The sequence below is a fragment of the Canis aureus genome, chromosome 22 (assembly GCF_053574225.1).
Source record: "Canis aureus isolate CA01 chromosome 22, VMU_Caureus_v.1.0, whole genome shotgun sequence".
Classification (NCBI taxonomy): Eukaryota; Metazoa; Chordata; class Mammalia; order Carnivora; family Canidae; genus Canis; species Canis aureus.
The window spans coordinates 791,961-812,618 of NC_135632.1; the positions used below are offsets into that span (position 1 = coordinate 791,961).

The window sequence follows — 20,658 nt, forward strand, 5'->3', positions numbered from 1 at the left end:
ACGTTTATGCCAATTCAGCATTTACTGAACCTTTAATGTGTGCCACGCCTCTTTCTAAATGTCCTACAAGTATTAATTCATCCAGTGCTCACAACAATCCCATATGGTTTATTTCCTTGCAGTTAAGGAAACTGAAGCACAGAGAGGAATAACACACTGCTCTGGGTCACACAGTTATTCAGGGACACAGCCAGGATTCAAAGCCAGGTCAGCTGACCCTAAAAGAGGCTCTTCCCCAGTACTGTTTCCTTAGGGGAGTAACTTCACCTCTTTAATAGATTAATGAGGATGAAATTTATTTTCTACTCTGTTTTGCTTTTTGTATTGACCAAACAGCTATGCATTCTCACTTAAAAATTTGTATAATAAGGTGGCATCTCAAAGAAATCAGTATAGACTAAAGGTGGCCAAGACAATCTGGCTGAAGGTTTATTAGACTTACATATATGTGCAACACTGAGAGTGGAAGCCTCACTCCTTTCTTAGAGGATAGCAGAATAAAAAATACTACCATTCTAGTTAGAGTGAAAAAAAGACTTGAAATATTAATGCTCCAAATGGGAGATGATGTTAAATGCTTCCATATCTGTGGTTTCATAGAGAGAAATATAGCAGTATGTTTCAAGAACCAAAAATAGTTCACACTCTTTGATACAATAATTTCACTTCTGAAAATGTAAATCAAAGTTTAAGATGAAATATGCAGGAAGATCCTCACTGAACATTATTTTAATAGAAAAAACAATAATATAAAAATATTCATCTAGGCAAGTGGCTAATGTTATACCTTCTGAACAAATATAATGTCAATAAAATTATGCTAACTAAAAATATTAACAAGTTGGGAAGATTATTCTGATAGAAATGTAGATACAAAAAAGAAGAATATAGACTTCATTTATGTAATATAAGACTAAGAAAGAAAAAAATCACTTATATGTTATAAATTTGCATATGCAATTTGATCTCTTTCTCAACCTTGTAATTTTCACTTATCTGCTGATTTATATACTTAGTGATACATATATTTTAACATTTGGTCAAGCCAAATCTACCTCATTATTATTACTTTAAATTTTTTGGCTATATTTATGGAATTATTCCTCTAGATAAACATTTTGTTTTATTCAGATGAATTATTTTTGTTAAATTCCACACCCCAAAACTGAAACTGCAAATAAACAACACAACCTGTTGGAATTCTGAACAACTGCTAAAGTAATACATTAATTTGGAGACCATGGATTCTTCACAGTATTGACTCTTCCCATCTAATGGCGCAGTAGTATGTGTTTTATTTATTTAAATCGTTTGTTATCTTTCAGTGAAGGTTTGGAGTTATTCATCTAGGTTGTGACATCATTCTAGCCCCCTTTCCCTTCCAACTCCCCTGTAAACACTCTCTTTGAGGAGTTATCACTATGTCTCATTCTTCTGCACCCACTCGTTCTCCCATCCATTCTAAGATAGCTTCTAACTTCACCACTCAACCAAAATTACTCTTCAGTGACTTCTGCATCATTAAATTCATTGGACATTTTTATTTAAAATAAAAGTAATAAGGGGCATCTGGCTGGCTCAGTTGGGAGAGCATGCAACCCCGGATCTCAGAGTTGTGAGTTTGAGCCTCATAGGGGGTGTAGAGATTACTTAAAAGAATAGTATCTTTAAAAACAAATGTAATAAGTAATGAAACATTTCAAACTATCAAAATACAGAGAATATTATAATAAATTCAAATTAATAAATGATAATATTTCATCATTCCTGTCCTATATTTTTGCTGTCATCTGGAATTGTAGGACTTCTGAACTTGTAACAACCCCCGTGGTCTGAAATGACATCTCCTTTTTTATGTATATGCAGTTCTCGGATTTCTTTAAAAATTGGCCACTAAAGTTACTCTCCTCAGAACTGCCTCTATCCTTAGCCTATTTTGTGGTAAGACCGTTTTTTTCTCATTGATTTCTAGGATTTGAAAGGCTGCTTTATACAGTATAGTCTAGATGTTGGCCATTTGTCAATTATACATACTGTAAGGATGTTCTCCCAGTTTGTGGCAATTCTTGATTTTATTTCATTTTTCTTCAGAGGTGTCTAATTTTACTGCATTTTAAAACTCATATATATACATATACATGCACTTTTTCATTTACGTGGTTTATTGAATAAAAAAGCAAAGCTTTATTATAAGATTCATTAAAACTACTTGTTAATATTAAGACTGGCATAAACTTTTCACCTACATGAGATTTGCCGAATGCACACCACACAGCCCTGTAATAAGGGTCAAATACATCCGCAAGTTAGACTGAGTTTTCCAGATAATATTGAAATTTAAGCTTTTGTTAAAAACATGTACTAAGAATTGTCAATTTCTATTAAAAAATTGTCAGTTTCTATGAAACTTAAATACTTTTATCTGTTTAAGAAATCCTTTCCTGGGACACCTGGAGGGCTCAGCAGGGGAGCATCTGCCTTCAGCTCAGGGCGTGACCCCGGAGACCCGGGATTGAGTCCCACGTTGGGCTCCCTGCATGGAGCCTGCTTCTCCCTCTGTCTGTGTCTCTGCCTCTCTGTGTCTCATGGATAAATATATAAAAATCTCTTAAAAAAAAAAAAAAAAAAAGAAATCCTTTCCTATCCCTAGATCGCAAACCTAATCACCTCCGTTTTCTTCTAAAAGTTTAAAAATTTTCCTTTTTACATTTAAGCTTTTGAAATTTCCATACAAATAACAAATTCCTTCAATACTATTATTAAAAGCCCCAACTTTCCCTCACTTATGTGTAATATAGGTAGAGAAATGCATTTGTGTATGGGGATGTTTCTGGCTCTTTCTTCCTTTCCACTGATGACACCACTTTAATTACTGTAGCTTAGATATAGAATCTTACTATAAGACAGGATAAATTCCTCTTTCCTTCCTTTTCTCCTTCACAGTTTTGACTATTCTTGGCAATTCGCTCAACATGATTTTTTTTTTTTTTTTTTTTTTGGAATGAAGCTTTTAAATTCTTTATTAAAGAACTGAAACTTTTCCAGATTTAGGTTATATATATGAAATAAAATCAATTTCTGATGAAAACTAAACACATATACACCATCAGAAACACTTCTGTTCTAGGATTGGGGATGAATAGGTGGCAAAAAATGTTTAATAATGCCTGAACCATACAGCAAAAACCCAGTTTTTTTATTTTTTAAGTAATTTACCTTTTGAAATTTTCTTCTTAAGAAAATTTTGTGAAATGACCTATTGACTCTGCCATCTGTGGTTCATGATGTTAAGGTCTGTAGGGCAAGTAAAAGAGTTTTCAAATCTGGAACCAATAATCTGCCTATACATTTTTCATCCTATTCTATTCTTACATTATGGTTTCTATTCCTTACTTTCTCTCTTGAATCATTTTAACATTTTATGTTCTTTGTGGAGGGTGGGGAGGGGTGGTGGTGGCTTAAACAATTGGTATTTATTTTCTCACAGTTCTGGAGGTTGGAAGTTCAAGGTGTCAGCAGGTTTTTTCCTCAAATAGCTTAAAAATTTGTAGTTTTGTCACGTATTGATTTATTCTTGGTAGTTCTTATTGTAGATATTATCCTATACTTTTCTTTTTGCATTTTGTACAATCTTTGTAAATTTTAGTTTTAGTTTTAGTTTATTTTAGTTTTTCTTTATTGCCTACAAGAAACCTTACAATTCTATAAAGCTAAATAACAAACTAAAATCATAGAGTTGATAGGCAGTGTGGTGGAGCCCAGATTTGGATGCAAGCTTTCAAGCCCGAAATGCCATATACTTATCATCATGCTGGTTTGTCTCCATTTTATTTCTCCTCCCTGCAACCCCCCTTACTTCAAATAACATATTTTTCTTATATTCTAATGATAGCACATAGTTAATGCAGCTTAATACACTTTCTTACATTTCTTGTGGTACATTTCGCATTATATGTTGCATGGTCCTTTCATTAGCCTAAGGCCACTTCCTTCCCTCAACACTAAGAATATTCTATTATCTCAAATTCTCTAGATGCCAATTATTCTGATTCTGCCATTACCTGACCTTCCCACACTCATTAATTCTGGATTTCACCAATTCTACATCTAACATATCATATAATTTAATCTGTCCACTTCTCCCCATATTTACTGCCACTACGCTAAGTCCATCGTCATCTTTCACATTAATCACTAAAAATAACTTCACTAATCTTTCTAAAACTAGTTTTGTGACAACCTTATCACCACTACCACATGACCTTTACCATCACCACTAAATCCATTCTTTTTACAAGAGGCAGATGGATTTTCTAAGAATGGATTCTAATCATGCCATGCCCTACAACAGCTTTCTACTTACGAAGAAAAGCAAAATCCGAACATTAACATGACTTATAAAGCCATGAATCATCTACTGGTACTGGTCTACCCTACTAGCTTCATTTAAGCTATTCTCAATCATCTTATTCCTGTGGATTTATCCATACAGGTCTTTGTTTTGAAAATGCACCGTGGTCCTAGTGTGACCAATGTTCTTGCCTGAGACTTCCCTCAGATTTTAACACTGAAAATTTCACACCTTGGAAAAATCTTCCTCTATCCTAAACAAATGGTACATTTTCAAATGCTGTTGAATAGAGGAAAAATAAATGTATTTTTTAGCCTTGGAAGCTATACGCTCTTATTAGTCTATTCTTATCTTTCGTTGTACTTATGAAAATTATTGAGTTATTAGTTGTACAAATAACTATCTCCTATTTGCTTTTCCAACATAAGTTCCATCAAAGGCAGTACCTGAACTGTCTCCTAGAATTAAACAGTGTTGTTTGCATACAAAAAGTGCTCAGCATTTTCAAAATTAAAACCAGTAAAGTTTATTTTAATTATTTTATGCTGGGCAGCCTGGGTGGCCCAGTGGTTTAGTGCTTGCCTTCAGCTCAGGGTGTGATCCTGGAGTCCCGGGATCAAGTCCCACATTAGGCTCCCTGCATGGAGCCTGCTTCTCCCTCCGCCTGTGTCTCTGCCTCTCTCTCTGTGTCTGTCATGAATAAATAAATAAAATCTTTAAAAAAAATTATTATCTTATACTTTTGTTGCTATATGAATGAGTTTTTATTAGACCTTATGATAGATAACTGGAGGTGTACAGGAAAACTATCACTTTACATATGTTATTTTTTGTCTTCAAGAAAACTAGGAATTTCATTTATCTTGGCTTTGTACATTTGGATAGTCATAAACTCTTAAGAATTAGAAAGGGTCTTAGAGACCACCTAGTTCACTCTGCTCGTTTACAGATGAGAAAAACTGAGGCCCAGACACGTTAAGTAACTTGTTCAAAGTGACACAGCTAATTAGTAGCAGAGCCAGTCCAGGAACCAAGACCTTATTACTCTCAAAACAGCAATCTTTCCACACTGCTAATCAGGGATGATCACAGTTCCTTAGGCGACCATAGAGGTGGAAGATTCCGACTCAGATCCTTGTCTGGTTGGCTAATTTACTATGTCTCAACACAAGGCCCTTTAAGTTTTCTCATGAGCTTCCGTACTTTCCACCAAATGTGTTTCCTTATTGAAAAAGAGTGTGTTGGAGGGAAGAGTTCAGGCCTATTGCATTTATCTTATCCCCAGAGCCTAGCACAATGCCTGGCATATGTGAGACAATGATATTTGTTGAGATAATATGAGACTGAATAAAGGTGCTGCATGTGTGAGCACACATGCCAAAGTACTGTATTGGACAGGTGACGTAAACAGGGAAATTCTTCAAACCTTTTTTTTTTTTTTAATTTTTTATTTATTTATGATAGTCACACACACACAGAGAGAGAGAGAGATAGAGAGAGAGAGAGGCAGAGACACAGGCAGAGGGAGAAGCAGGCTCCGTGCACCGGGAGCCTGACGTGGGATTCGATCCCGGGTCTCCAGGATCACGCCCTGGGCCAAAGGCAGGCGCTAAACCGCTGCGCCACCCAGGGATCCCTCTTCAAACCTTTTGTAAGATGAGGCTTTTAGGGTCCTGCCTATGAGAAGAAAAGAAGGGAGGTAGAGAGGGGTAGGGGAAAGTAGAGGAGAGAATTAGAAAGCGTGAATGTGTGTGTGTGTGTGGGTTAGTAAAAAAATCTTGGCCTCTTTCAAAGGATTTTTAGTTTAAAAAAAGTTGACAGTAAAACTCACTAATATAAAATGTTAAGCTTTTAGTGTGTTGCATTAGTTTCCTTTGTGTGAGATTTAAAACTATCTTTGGGTTTTTAGAAGATACAAGATACAAGTCTATTTTGTGAGGTTTACAAACCATAACAAAGTGTTTGTTATGTTTGCAAATTTATAAACGCAGCGGAAAAGTACCTGATGAGCCTAAATATGAAACAGGTACACATCCAAACAGCAACTGTCATTGCTTCAAATCTTTCATGAAATAAAAATCACAAATCACATGATTTTAAAGGTGGAAAATAACTTTCAGGAATCTTATTGTCATTAGGGCTAAGTGACCTGCTTAGATTAATCACAGTGCATCGTACCGTATCTCAGGATGCTTTCCTTTCTTCTTCACTTCTTTTGAAAGAATAAAAATCATAAACAAAAATAAAACTCAAGTTTTTAGTAAGTTACAAATAAATTGTCACCCAGGACAGTAAAGAATTACTTGAATTATCTTTATAACTTGCCATTGTCTATTTGTGCATTGTGTTGTGATTCTATGACTACATCAAGAGTTGGAGCATAAGTTTTTCTATCTGATGGAGAAAAAAATGGTAAGAGGATGCCCAAAGTCATAGTAGTAAGTACAATTCAGTGGGGTCCTTGCATCTCACACTAACTTCATGAGAAATCTTTGTAACAGTCTACACGATAAATATTTCACTTCTTCATATAATATATTACATTCTAACACTTGCCAAAATTTGATAGAAATATAATCGATGCAATCCAAATACATTTGTAATGACACTCATTAAAATATGACCAAAGCAAATTCCATTGGGTACTTAATCGTGAGCTTTCACCAATCAGGCAATTAACAAAATTTTTAAATTTCATGATAAATTTTTTCAAGGTAAATCTTTTTATTTGTCATTTGAAAAATATCAAGGCATAGGTTTTAGGTGAAATCTACAACACTTATTTTCTTTCAGTTCTTTAGTGCTAGAAAGATAGTCTTGAATGTCAAAATTCCTAAATCCTTTTCTGATTGGGATCCAGTAGTGTTTTCTTATAAAGTTCATCTGATTAAAACTTGGATTATCTGATTTGAAGGTAGGGTAAACCGTAATTTGATCCACCTAGATGAGATCACTTGCTTGGAATTAACTATGATAAACTAGTTGGTAAGAACAGGACTTAAAAGTGAAAAGAGGCTTTGAACAGTTTTTTTTTTTTTTTTAATATCTGCTTATTTATTTGAGAGAGAGTGAGAGAGTGTGAGTGTGAGTAGGGAGAAGGAGAATCTCCAACAGACTCCGGCTGAGTGAGGAGCCTCACGTGGGGCTTGATCTCACCACCCTGAGGCGCCCTGCTTTGAACAGTTTTGATGGCAGAAAAGTATCACTTGGTGCTTAATTTCATCTCAAATTTTAAATCAAATGAATGAATTAACCTTGGTCGCTTTTCTGGGATGCTACTTTTCTGAAATTTGACATTTAACGGCAACACTACAAGAATTTCCTAGGACCACAGTTTAGTAGGATGAAGTATGAAATGATATGGTAATTTCTGCTCTGCTCAAGGCTGTAAAAGTCTGGGATTGTTTTGTCCATATGTTCTCTTCCAGAGGTAGGTGCAACATTGATTTCTGAGGAAAAATCTGGCTTTCTTGGAAGTATCCCCTCTTGGCCTGCATTCCTGTGGAGGTAAGAGGCTGGCTATCTAGAAGGGAGCACTCATGAAGTTCCTTGGTTTCCATAAAAGAATAGCAACCTGTTTATTTATCTCTAAAATGTAAGAATCCACCTCAACCAACCACAGAGTACCTGTACTTTAGGCCTCTCTGAGAGCAGAGAAGACTGAAATGCCTAGTACAAGGGCCTCTGTTCACATAGGAAGAATTACTGTAAAAACTGGCATTCTCTGTTTCTCCATTATACTGGTTTTAATTAAATTCAAGTAGAAACATCACAATACTATATTCTTGGATTGTATTTTCCTAATAGACTAGATTTCACGATGGTGCTTATGGCCTTTTATTGATGGACATTAAAAGTAACAAGTGCATGAAACCTGTTATCTCACTTCTTGCAATTATGATGTTGAGGATATTTATTATATACTGTATCCCATATGATGATGACAATGATAAGAGAGTAAAAAGTACATAAAACAACACTTCACTATTTCCGATATTTCATTTAATAAGAAAATCCCCTACATAAAGCCTCATGTGAGAATTCCTTTTTAGGAAGACCTTTGTGGTAAAGCTTGTAGTTCTCTTTGAGAATCTGCTTTTGGCTTTGGCTGTCAAAAAACAGAACAAATGACAGCAGCTTTATAGGTGCTTTTGATGTATGAATTTTGTTCTATTTTCCTCTTGCTCTTCACTGATTAATGTATATTTTTCCCTTTTTTGATTTTTAAAAATTCTCAGATTATTTTCTTGCTTTGCTACAGAATCCTTCAAATAACTTATAGAGTAAATTAACAGATAAATAAGAGTGCGGTAGCACTGGATAGTAATGTTTTCCCTGTAGGTATATACAGATGACTAAATGAGTGAAAGTATATAAGTTGTACTGCACCTGGGACGCAGCATGGCCTCAACCAGTTTAAGTTCCCTTACCTAATCATTCTCTTCAGATGTACTACAAAATTTTGCAAATAACCTCATCATTCATGTACTTACCTCTCATCTTTTTTTTCCTAGTGAAAACTGTTTTATAGGAAATTGTAATAGTTCTTCCCACTTACCATACTGTCCCCTTAGGGAAATCTCTGAGTGATTTTTTCATGGCGGTAATTAACTTTTGACTTCCACAGAAAAGCTCATAGGAGAGGTTAAAGAAGGAGAAAAGGAAAAAAAAAATTATGTGAAGCAGAGACCTCTCAAAAATAAATGCCTTCAGGTAGGCAGAGTGGCACCATGGTTGTTTCAGGAGTTGGGGGCAAAGTTGAGAAAGGGAGAGAATTATATCTAATGGTGACATTATTTGTAAGAATTTTAAATACTTATAAACTACATTATAAACCACAGGTCTCATTTCAGATGTCCAGTGCAACAGTATGGGTATTAACAGAAGGAAGTGTTAGAGTGCCTGGTGGTGCAGTGAGATAAGTGTGGGATTGTGTTTTCTGCTGGGGTTGTCATCTCAGGGTGGTGAAACTGAGGCCTGTGTTGGTCTCCACACTCAGCGTGGAGTCTGCTTAAGATTCTCTCTCCCTCTCCCTCTGCCTCTGCCCCCTGAGTGCGTATGTGCTTTCTCTCTCAAAAGAAATAAATCTTAAAAAACAAATAGTAGGAAGTGCTGTGTTGAGAATTCTGAAGTTATATCCAGACTCAGCATGAAAAAGTACACTGATCAACTAGCAATGTGTTACACATGCAGCCTAAAGAAGGAGAAATCAATGCTGCCTATTTGCTGCCTCTGCTGTATACAAAATAGGACAGTAATAACAAGGATGATGATGTTAAGACAACTGGAGTTATTGTAATCAGTTAAAGTACAAGTGATATATACAAATTCAAAGAGAAGAAAAAGTGATGAAATTCTTTTTTCTGTTTTACTTATGTATTACCATACACATCTTCAAACATTTTTTCATAGACATTCTTAAGACACAGACATTCTAAACAGACATTTCTATGCAGAAAATACAAGACGGCTTCCAAGGTTAAATTCTGAGAATTATTTCCAAAAATATTTACTCCCTTAAATATGGAAAAGCATTCGCTTTTGTATGTCAGTTATCTTTGTTATGAAATACACCAACCCAAACTCATGCTTTAAACAGCCACCATCATTAATTTTGCTTATGAATTTGCATTTGGGCAGGGTGCAGTTGGGGTAGCTTGCCTCTGCTCCATGCAGCACCAACTGGGACGACACAAAGGTTGGGACTGACTTGACAACTGGGGATGCTGAATTTCTCTGATAACTTGCTCAGTCATGTGTCTAATGGTTGTTGCTGGCTGCAAGGTAGGAATTCAGTTGGTGTTGTCAATCAGAACACTTATAAAGTGGCCCTTCCGTGAGGCTGTTTGGCTTCCTCACTGCATGGAGGCTAGTCTCCTTGAGCAAGTGTCCCAAGAGGCAGGAAGTGGAAGATACCAGTTTCTTCAGGCCTGATCTGGAAACTAGTACTGTACCTTTTTGCTATATTCTAATGGTCAGTCACAAAGGCAGGTTTAGAAGAAGAGGACATAGACCTGTTCCTTAACAGGAGAGTGTCAAAGAATTTGGAGGCCATTTTTTAAAACTGAGAGAATCTGAAACTACTAACATGGTTGAGAGAGGTACAAAAAAGAGAAAGTTAACAAAAGAGAAAAGAGAAAACTAGAAAGTAAATAAAAGAAATCACTATAAAATATCAATAGGGTGGTAAAAAAGGTATGAAATGATTTTAAAAAGAAAGCATTAAATTGAGAGAATAAAGTAGGTATTGAGCATGTGTGATATATATACCTAGTGACCTTCAGGATAAAAGATATGGCCATATGTTCTGGACACTTAGAATAGTTCGTGATGTGTTAAAGGACAAGTCTAGATATATCACATCTTAAATTCAATGAAACTTTAAAATCAAAAGTTGATAAAAAATCTAATAAAGCAAAAACAACTTACCAGTAATCAGTGCAAATTTATGCTAATTATGTAGTTGAAGTCAAATATTATATTAACAAAGCCTTCCATGAACCAATTATAATAATTTGTTTTAATATAATGCAAAATAGTAGTCTTTGTCAGGCTCTTTATCTTGTCCAAGAAGCAAAAATATAAAATTATTATAGCTGTCTAAGATAACAAATAACCAGTACTTTTGTTCTCCATCTATAATGAGTTCTGGTTCAATTAATTCACATGACACTATTAATTAATGATAAAAAATGAAAGTCAATATTTACTGAGTTATTACATATTAGCAATTATTCTAAGTATTTTATATGCATTAGCTAATTTAATGCTCAATATTAATATCCCACTTTTGCCAGTGAGGAAACTGAGGCATGAGTATTTCACTGATTATTCAATGTCATTCAACTAGTAAATGGTAGAGCCAAAATACAGGCAATCTGACTCCAGAGGCCCAAACCAAACCCACTACACTCTGTAAAAGGCAAAAGGTACCAGTACACATGACTAAAAAAGCATTCTTCATATTTCATGAAAATAGTAGTTTTTAAATATGTAGTAGACTCTTTCAAGCTTGATTTTTTCATAAAAAAAAAAAGAGAGAGAAGGATGAGTTAAATCACAGAATGAAATAAAACAACTTTTTCTCAAACTCTCTTTGGAAACAAGAAGCAGGTCATAGAGATATAAATCAGAAAAAAAAAGGATGACAGTAAGAGGGACAGTTGTAAGATGTTCCCTATTTTCCTGTCTCACACTGCCTTCAAGTAAAACACGATGAGAAAGACTCATTATTTGTCTAGGAGCAAATACAGGGGCTATGGAGGATACTTTTAACTAACAGTGAAATCGTGAATGACACTCAACAGAACTTCTATTGAATGTGTTCAGAGAAGATCCATTTGTAGTCCTCAAGGGACCCTCAAGGGTTAAACCTGAACGAAAATTCATTTTATCCTATCTAATGAAGATCAAAGTTAATGCCTCTTAGAGAAGGGATTTGCTTGTAAGAAAATGATAAACCCTCAAAACTCACAATCTGCTTTTATTGTTTTAACATCATCAAATACTAGAAAGGCTAAACAAAAAGAATTTTTTTAAGGATAGTTTTTTTAAGAAAATCAGAGAGAAATTAACTGTAAGAACTGTTAATTGTAAGAATGTTCCTATATAATCAACCTTCCAGTTCAGTAATGGAGATTACTAACTGTTAAATCATTAAGGGAATGATTTTAGAGTGGAGAGTGCTGAGGGGGGGCATGGAACTCCTTAATTCCCATTAGATTTTTCTTTTTTTAAAGAAGACTTAATATATGCACTCTTCTAGGTGGTGAAGATAAAGAGGTGACCTACAAAAGTTCTAAAGGAACAAAGTCCAATAGAGGAGGTCGACAAAAAAACCCACTTTTATAATACTGTAGTAGTAAGTCCTATAATACAGCTATTCAAACAGAATACAGAACAGGACACAGCTCTCACTCAGTCTGATGGACAACAGATAACTAAGACTTCCAAGAGAGGGTGATACCTGAAGTGATTCTTAAAGACTCAGTAGCATTGGGACACCTAAGGGGCTTAGCAGTTGAGCTTCTGCCTTTGCTCAGGTCGTGGTCCCGGGGTCCTGAGACTGAGTCCCACATCGGGCTCCCCACATGGAGCTTGCTTCTCCCTCAGTTTGTGTCTCTGCCTCTCTCTCTCTGTCTCTCATGAATGAATGAATGAATGAATGAATGAATGAATAAATAAATAACATCTTTTTAAAAAATCCGCAAAATTTAACCAAAAAAAAAAGGAAGCAAACACAATGGCTCTGAAATAGTAATTTGAATGACATACATTTTGTGGTTCTAGTAGAGTTCATTGCAATTACATGAATAGGACCAAGAATCATCAGATAAAAATAAAAAACGTTCGAATCATATATATTACAATTTTAATCCTTCCTCCCTTCTTGTTTTTCTCTTTCCCTATATTTTTTCCCCTACCAAACATTCAAAATCTGTCTTATGAGTGAGGTATTTTTTTTAAGCAATGAAGACAGGAAAATAAAGAAAAATATCCTCTTTGAAATATCTTAAGGCAAGTTGGAAATCAAGTCTTTTTTTCATATAAACATGGAAGGGCATTTTTAAACGTTTACAGACCACCTTGAATTATCTTTAGGATGAAAATGGCAGGTAACAAAGATATCAAACAATGGCTCATGACTGAAAGTAGAATAAACACTGGTATTGTTCCGTATCTTAAATATATATCTAGCTCCAGTGAATGAAGAGGAAAAAGTAGGTTAGGAAGAGCTACATTCAGTCATTCATAAATATTTATTGATTATAACCAAACAACTCATAACCAGAATATATGTCAAAAGTGCTTTCAAATCATTTAAAAAATGTAATAATAGGAAAATGGGTTAAACACTTAGGTAGACACTTCATTAAAAGAGAAATTGAAGTTGCTAACAGATAAACAAAAAGGTACTAAATGTTTCTCGAATCAGAAATGTAAATTTAAAGCAAAATGATTTAAGCTTGGCTAAAATAAAAGTCCAGGTGATAAAGTAGAGCAATATACTATTTGGTGAGAAAGGAACTGGTATAACCAATTCAGGGAAGTTTCACATTGCTCAGTAAATTTGAAATTACACATACTCTATGACATCGCAATTTCACACTTAGGTATGGAGTTTATATAAGATCCTGTCTAATCATAAAGGGAGATCCACTTCTACAAGAATTTTCAGGGTAGCCTTGTTCAATAAAGCTGCAAACTGAAGACAATGAATGCCCATCAACAGCCAAAAGGTTCAAAAAACTGCAATATGTTCATATAGTGAAATATCATATAGCATAAAATCAACACACTACAGCTACATGCAAACAGATGAATCTTAGAAAAACACTGAGAAAACGAAGACCCAAGAGAATATGTACTACATGATTCTAATTTAAAACAGGCAAAACTTAACTAACTATAGGGCTTAGCAATATATACTTAGGTGGTAGAGCCATAAACAAAAGCAAGGGAGTGATTACCACAATAGAGAGGAAGGTAGTAATTATGGACAGAAAGGGAAAAATGAGGACTTCTGAGGTGCTGGCAAAGTGGTGTTTCTTTTTTCTTTTTTAAAAGATTTTATTTTTTTCTTTGAGAGAGAGCTAGAGAGAGTGCGTGCACACAAGCAGGGGGAGGGACAGAGAGAGAAGCAGACTCTGCTGAGCAGGGAGCCCGACCGAGGGCTGGATCCCAGGACCCCAGGACCCCAGGATCATGACCTGAGTCAAAGGCAGACACTTAACTGACTGAGCCACTCAGGAGCCCTCAAAGTACTGTTTCTTGATCTGGGTGGTACAACAGAGGGATAAGCTTCATAATTTGGTGATCTGTGTACTTACATACTTTTCCTTATATTTCATACTGCAAAAGATTAAAAAGAAAAATCCTAAAGGGAACTGAGAAATGTGGAATAGCTGAAAATACAAAAGAAGTGAATGATTCAAAAAAGACAGAAAGACAGAGATTCATTGAGCACCTTCTACATGCTAGGAACTACGTTGGGTGTTGAGGACTTGGTGTAAAAAAGAGACATAATCTCTCCAAAACTCCGAAAGGAAGGTCAAACGAATCATCATGAAAATCATATTTAATTAAAAACTGATTGCTATGAAGGAAAAGTTCACAGTGCTTCAAGACACACTGACACACTGAGTTTTAGGTGTCCGGAAGGCTTCACCGAGATACAATACATAAGCTCAAACTTTAATAATAAGCCTAAATTAATCTGGGAGAGAAGGAGGAGGTGAGTATTCTAGGCAGATGGAATAGCACACATAAACCAAGGAGGTAAAAGCAAGTTGATGCCCACCAGGCACTAGCAGCAGGTCGGTGTGGTTAGACTCAGTAAAGTACGGTCCCAGACGAAGATGAAGAAGTAGACGTGGGCAAATCATGGAGGAACTTGTAGCCATACTAAGAATTGTGAGATTTTATCTCAGGAGCAATGGAAGGCATTGAAGATTGTTGTTTTGTTTTGTTTTTGTGCAGAGTAGTGACAAGTTCCAACTCATCGTTCAAGATCACTTTGGATGCTACATGAAGAATGAATGGCAGGGAGCAAGGAGGCTACTGCGACGGTCTGGGCAAGTAGTGATGAGGACTTGCCTGGAGTGAAGGCCCGGAAAATGGGCTTGGGGTTAAGATTACAGTGTATCCTAGAAGGCTACTGAGCACGCTTACAGCATGGATGTGGCAGGTGAGGAACTTGCCCCATCACTGTTTTGGGCAACCGGAGGGATGTAATGGATGGACAATGCGGGAGGAGCAGGATGAAACAAGGACTCAGGGCAATCTTGTCTTTTGACATTTAAGTAGAGGTGATCGGCAGTTAGTAAGCCTGAACTTGAGAGACAGGGTTGGGTTGAAACTCAGGAACTGTTGCAAACGGACGATATCTGAAGTCCTGGGAACGGACTTAAGGTGAAAATACAGAAGGGAAAAAAGGTCTAAGTACAAGACCGTTCCGTGAGGAGCACTCAGGAATCAGGTAGAGGAGACTAGAAGGAGCTATTAACAGATGACCGAGTAATAGCAACGTATGACACGGAGGACAGTGACCCGGCTAATGAGCCTGGCCTCTCCGTGTAGCGCAGGTGTGAAAGACAGTCTTTGTTAGTAATGATCCTATACGGGAAGTACTGACCGTTCATTTTCTAAACGTTGTGAAATATTCACACTTTTCTGCAACAAACAGACTCAAACAGAATGTATCTTCCCTTACCTGGGCTCATTTTCCTATGTTTCCTCTATCTTGCTTAATGCTATTACTTACATGGCTTCACCTCTCCTGTACGTGGTCAATTCTGCTAATAAATTCATAAACATTTTTAATTTGCCCTCTTTTATGTTTATGATTCCTGTGGTTCTAGTTACACTACCTAAAGCACAGTTCAGCTCACTTTACTCTGTGTACAGAGGCATCAGCCTCTGAGCCTGTAAGTTTAATGAGCACCTACCATGTGCTAGCCACTCTTAAAAGATGTGGGATTTGTTCTTGCACGGAATTCCTGCCTCTGTGGAACTTACTTTCTAGTAGGGAAGCCTGTTGCTCAGACATTAATGAGGCACAAGCTATAATGCTAGGGAGTAATGAGTGCTATGAAGAAAAATAAAGCAAAAAGATTATGAGGGAAAGAAAATAAAGCATAGTTGTGTCTCTCCATCACCAACTATGCCTCTAGCAAGTTCCACACGCAGAAGTATTTGTCACTTCACCACTTTTTGCCTTTCCTCCTAGTACTTTTCTTCTGGCCTGTAAACTGTAGGAGGCAGGGATTACAATCCTCTGTGACCTCCAGTTCCTCTCATCTTGCAGATACTGAATTCAAATGCACCATTTTTTTTACAAAGTCATGAGTGTTCCTAAAAGATGCTGAAAAATCTTAATTGACTCTAAATGATTATCAGCAACAATTAAAATGTAATCAAAATCTCTAATTTGCTCCTATTTTTCCTGCTATGGCTATTTGCTTCTGTTTATTTCTTAGCTATGACATATGGTCCTAGTAATGTTTATAAATTAAGTTAATGTATATCAAGATGGCAAATCACACTATGTCTGCATTACCACTTCTGTTCTCTGACTCGATGGCCTGTCACCTTTATTAAGGAGCACAGTCTGCCAGTGTTGGCTAAATTTAGTAAAGCAATAAATTGTGCTTGTGTTGACTCTCTCATTTCTAAGTAAAACTGCTGTATTTTCAATGTAATTTTGATGGCTAGAAGTCATCAAACATTAATCCTAAGGGTAAGAGAATAAATTTCAATACTGGCACAATTAGCCAGCTGATGAAGGTAACTACAGTTGGTTAGCATGGGCAAAGAGCCTCTGGTGGAATGTCTATCATGAAAAAGCTCCTTGGGATGTTGTGTATCCTTCCTGGCTAACCTCAACCTCTCTGACACCATCTCACTTCACAGACATGAAAGCTGATGTGCACAGTGATTACTTCACTTGTGAAAATTATATGGGCAATAAGACGCAAAGCCAGGATTAGAATTCAGAACAGCTCTCTCCGGCCCTGCAAAGGTTCTTTTCACTAGCTCTGGTATTTCTGAAACTCCACCTCTACAAAATCTGTGACATAGGGCAAGCAAGACTGAAGGATGTTGTGTTAAGCAAAGTTAAAGAAGATAACTTCAGAATTGCTTAAAATCTAGAATATGTTGATGCATGCTGACATGCTCTAAAAGAAGTACCCAGGATTTTCAGATGTTATTTGGTGAATAATTTTTTTAACAGAGCACTTATTAATGGAGCATAATGGAAAAGAGTTTGGGGAACGTAAATCTGCCTCCTTTATTTTCAATCTTTTGACTTCAAAATATATGCCCAGGATGCACAGTTTACATATTATAAAGAATCTCTGAATTGATTTTACTTAATCTACTAAATAACAGAAGTTGTGGGGGAATTATTGATTTATAGTTAGTGGTGTAGGTCAGGTCCTCTGAGTTCATTACCCAAATGTGATATTTTGATCACTTAGGAATATTGGCCATTGCAGCATATTTTTACAGATACAAAAATAAATTGTGTTTAAAGTAGCTATAACATTAAGCAAGTTAATGGCATGTTTTTTAATAGACTGAAGGGAGCTTTTAAAGACATCCACATTCTTAGAATTAAGTCGTTTTATTCCCATTTCATGATGAAGGCATTTGAAATCTGCATTTCTGGCAAGTATGTTTAAATTTTAATTCTTCCTTTGACAACACGAATATTTGATTTCAATTGCTTTAAAACAAACTCTAAAAATCAATAACAAAAAGGACAAAGTAGTTTTGAGACTGTGATAAAAATAGGTACTAAAATGCTACTGGTTATACAGGATCTGTGGTGAATAGGTCAGCTCAAGGTCCCAGGTAAACATCTTGTTTGTGTCCTGAAGCCTTGTTTTCTGCATGCCTTATGCTCTCAGTAGGGTCCTCCTACTCGGGTCTAAACATGGGGCCACTGCACCCTATCGATCTTCTTTAAATCTCCAGAATAATAAATTTCAAGGCAACACAGCAGAAGCCGACTAAAGCCCTTTAATTACATCACTGCTGAAAGGAAATCATTGATCAATGGCATTATGGGAAAATAAACTGCCCCCCAAACCAGATCAAAGTCAATAAAATAGCTGACTAGCTGCCCCATTTGGGACTTCTGCTAGATTAGTGCTTGTGGACAAGCAAAAGGGATGATTCTAATGCATGCTGCTTACTGTCTTTTTGAAGCTCTCCCTGGCAGGTGTCATGCTCTGAGCATGGTTTTTGATTACTCTAATTAAATATAATATTATCAACAGATCTTCATATTGATCCTTAAAATCCCCCCCTTCTAAATGAAAAATTAAAAGCCTAGAGAGAGGGCCTCATAGGGTACCAGGTTATTTGAATGATTTTAGCCCTTTATCAATTTTCTTCATGTTGAATTATTCTAATATTTATCAATATCAAGGTACCCATTAGCTTAGAAATTGTAAGTAATGTGCAAAATGAGTAATTTCATGACTTGTTCTTCCTGAGATTAGAAAAATTTGGTTTACACGAAGTTACATTCCTTGGCTAAAGTCTAAATAAATCATTTTTCCTATTAAGTGTTGCTGACCATGCCAGTCACTATTCTTTATTGATGATGTTATTTAAACACATTGTCAAATACATGTAACTCAATATGGCAAAGAAATCTTTTCTATCAGGTAATTAGTTCAGAAAACTGTAAAAACATTTTAAGAAAATAATTTTATAATAGCTTATGAACATCTGTTTACAGTTTTCAAATAGGCAAAACAATTTAAATGTTTAATGTCCTATTAATTCCACACATGAACATTTCAAGATGTACTCTTCTACTTGATTAAGAATAATAATCTGCAAACAAATTTGAAAGCTTCAAATCTCTTTTCAAAAGGAAAGAATATAAATTTAGAACATTTAAATATTTATAAACTTATTGGCACTTTAGTATTATTATATCATAAATCGTAACGCTACCTTTAAAGTAAATTGGAGAATTTTGAGAATAACTTAAAGAACATACAAAAGGAAACCTAAAATATCAGATACAATGACTCATTTATGGGTATTACTTTTGCAACTCGACCCAGGAAAAGCTAATAGCCATGCCTTCTTCCATTCTACATTTCTTCTTATTCATTCCCTATTCCCTCAGGTGGTTCTCATTGCTAATGCCCAAATGGCATCAACCTGTTGTTTAGCACATCTATGAAAAGGCTAGCCTGCTGGCTAATTTACCAAGGGATTAAAGGCCTGAAACCACTTCAATCTGCTACTTTGTTTCCATGTAAAAGCCTTACCCATGACACCAGTTCCCCATGTTAAAACTGAAAATCTCTTTAAAAGAAAGAAAAATTCAATGTGAGAACTGTTTAAGAGAGAAATTGTATGCCAAAAATAATATTCTGCATCCATGAACACTGCTATAAAATTGCATTCTGTTGGTCAAGTCCTGCATTATATACTAAAATGAATTTCAGATATCAAATGTTTACCATTTCATAAAATTAAGAGAATTAACACAGGTACCGATGGTCGTAGGAGGGAATATTGGGGGACCATGAGGATTAATGTAAAGCTAGATATGGATAGATATACTTCATTATTGCAGCACACTATTTAATTAAAATTCATATTTGTGTGTATTTTGTTGAATGTAAAACATTATGGTAACTGCATTAATCCACACAGGAAAACAGAAAGCAAAGAGGCAACTTCCTGAGTTTTTGATTTAGTAAAAATAAAGACCTCAAGGTTCATTATTCTCACAAGAATTGATAAGCACACATATCAATTAATTTTTCTACATGAAAAATATCTGCTCGCTCTATATTTTAAATCAGAACAAGCTTTAAGTTGATACATTTTATGCAAAACACATTTACAGTTTTTCCTATTCAGTTAAAGTTTATAGTCCAGTAAAACTCATAGCAGTATCTTCCTTTAATAACTTTGTTAGTTCATAAAAACCATTATAATAGCACAAAACCTGTGCTAAGAGGTGCCATTAAAACACTGAAAAAAAAACCCCATATTTTTAAGGTGTATTCATTACCTAATTTGAACGAAAGCAAACTGAACTGGAAAAAAAAATGTAGGGAACCTGTATTTATGTCTTATTGGAGAATAAATGACTAAAATGAAAGCACATATTCATTACATCCTTGCTACAGGTCAGTAAATCTGTTTTACCAATGACTTCAGGACTATCAGAATTAAAGTAGAACTGTATATTAGAGAGGATAAGTTTCCATTTTAAAGTAATCAATTTTCTCTAAAAAATTTTTTCCCAGTCAAAAACAAATTTCAGTAAATTGACTAGACAAGCCATTATTTCACAATATTTCTCTGATGTTTATTTATTATAACCCTGAGAAGTGAGGGAGAAAAAAAGCACAATGACAAAACAGTTGACCCAATAAAAGCTAAATTATGAAGTAGTTTATAGCTTATAGGAGTGACCTGGAATAGATCATTGAAAGGGAAGACAAATATTATTGTTTCTCTCTTCATTTCTTTACTGTCATGACTAGTGTCCCCTGAACCTATTGGTGCCAACAGCGCAGATTTGCTGGAATGAAAAACAATGCCAGCAATGGATATGTCGTGCCAAAGGCTTAAGAGAAAATGAATGTGCTCTAAGTTAGGATCTGTATGATATTCAAATTCAAAGTACTTCACATAAGGACAGGACACTCAAGGTCCCATTTCAATCACAATTTTATTATAGTGACAAATATGAAATTCTGACTGCCAATAAAAATACTGAATTTGATGTAGTTCTGTGCAAAATTCATGGCCTTGAAAGATAT

General features: G+C 35.5%; 1 protein-coding gene and 1 long non-coding RNA gene across 2 annotated transcripts in view; one reads left to right on the forward strand and one right to left on the reverse strand.

Annotated features, from left to right (window-relative positions):
* The window catches only part of RSRC1 (arginine and serine rich coiled-coil 1), a 398,032-nt gene that overhangs the window by 102,073 nt on the left and 275,301 nt on the right, over window positions 1-20,658 (reverse strand). The gene's annotated exons all lie outside the window — the stretch shown is intronic.
* The window catches only part of LOC144293626 (uncharacterized), a 36,919-nt gene that overhangs the window by 1,045 nt on the left and 15,216 nt on the right, over window positions 1-20,658 (forward strand). Inside the window, exons 2-3 of the long non-coding RNA XR_013360810.1 lie at window positions 7,780-7,858; window positions 14,831-15,038. This is a non-coding gene — a long non-coding RNA (uncharacterized LOC144293626). The remainder of the gene's footprint in view (window positions 1-7,779; window positions 7,859-14,830; window positions 15,039-20,658) is intronic.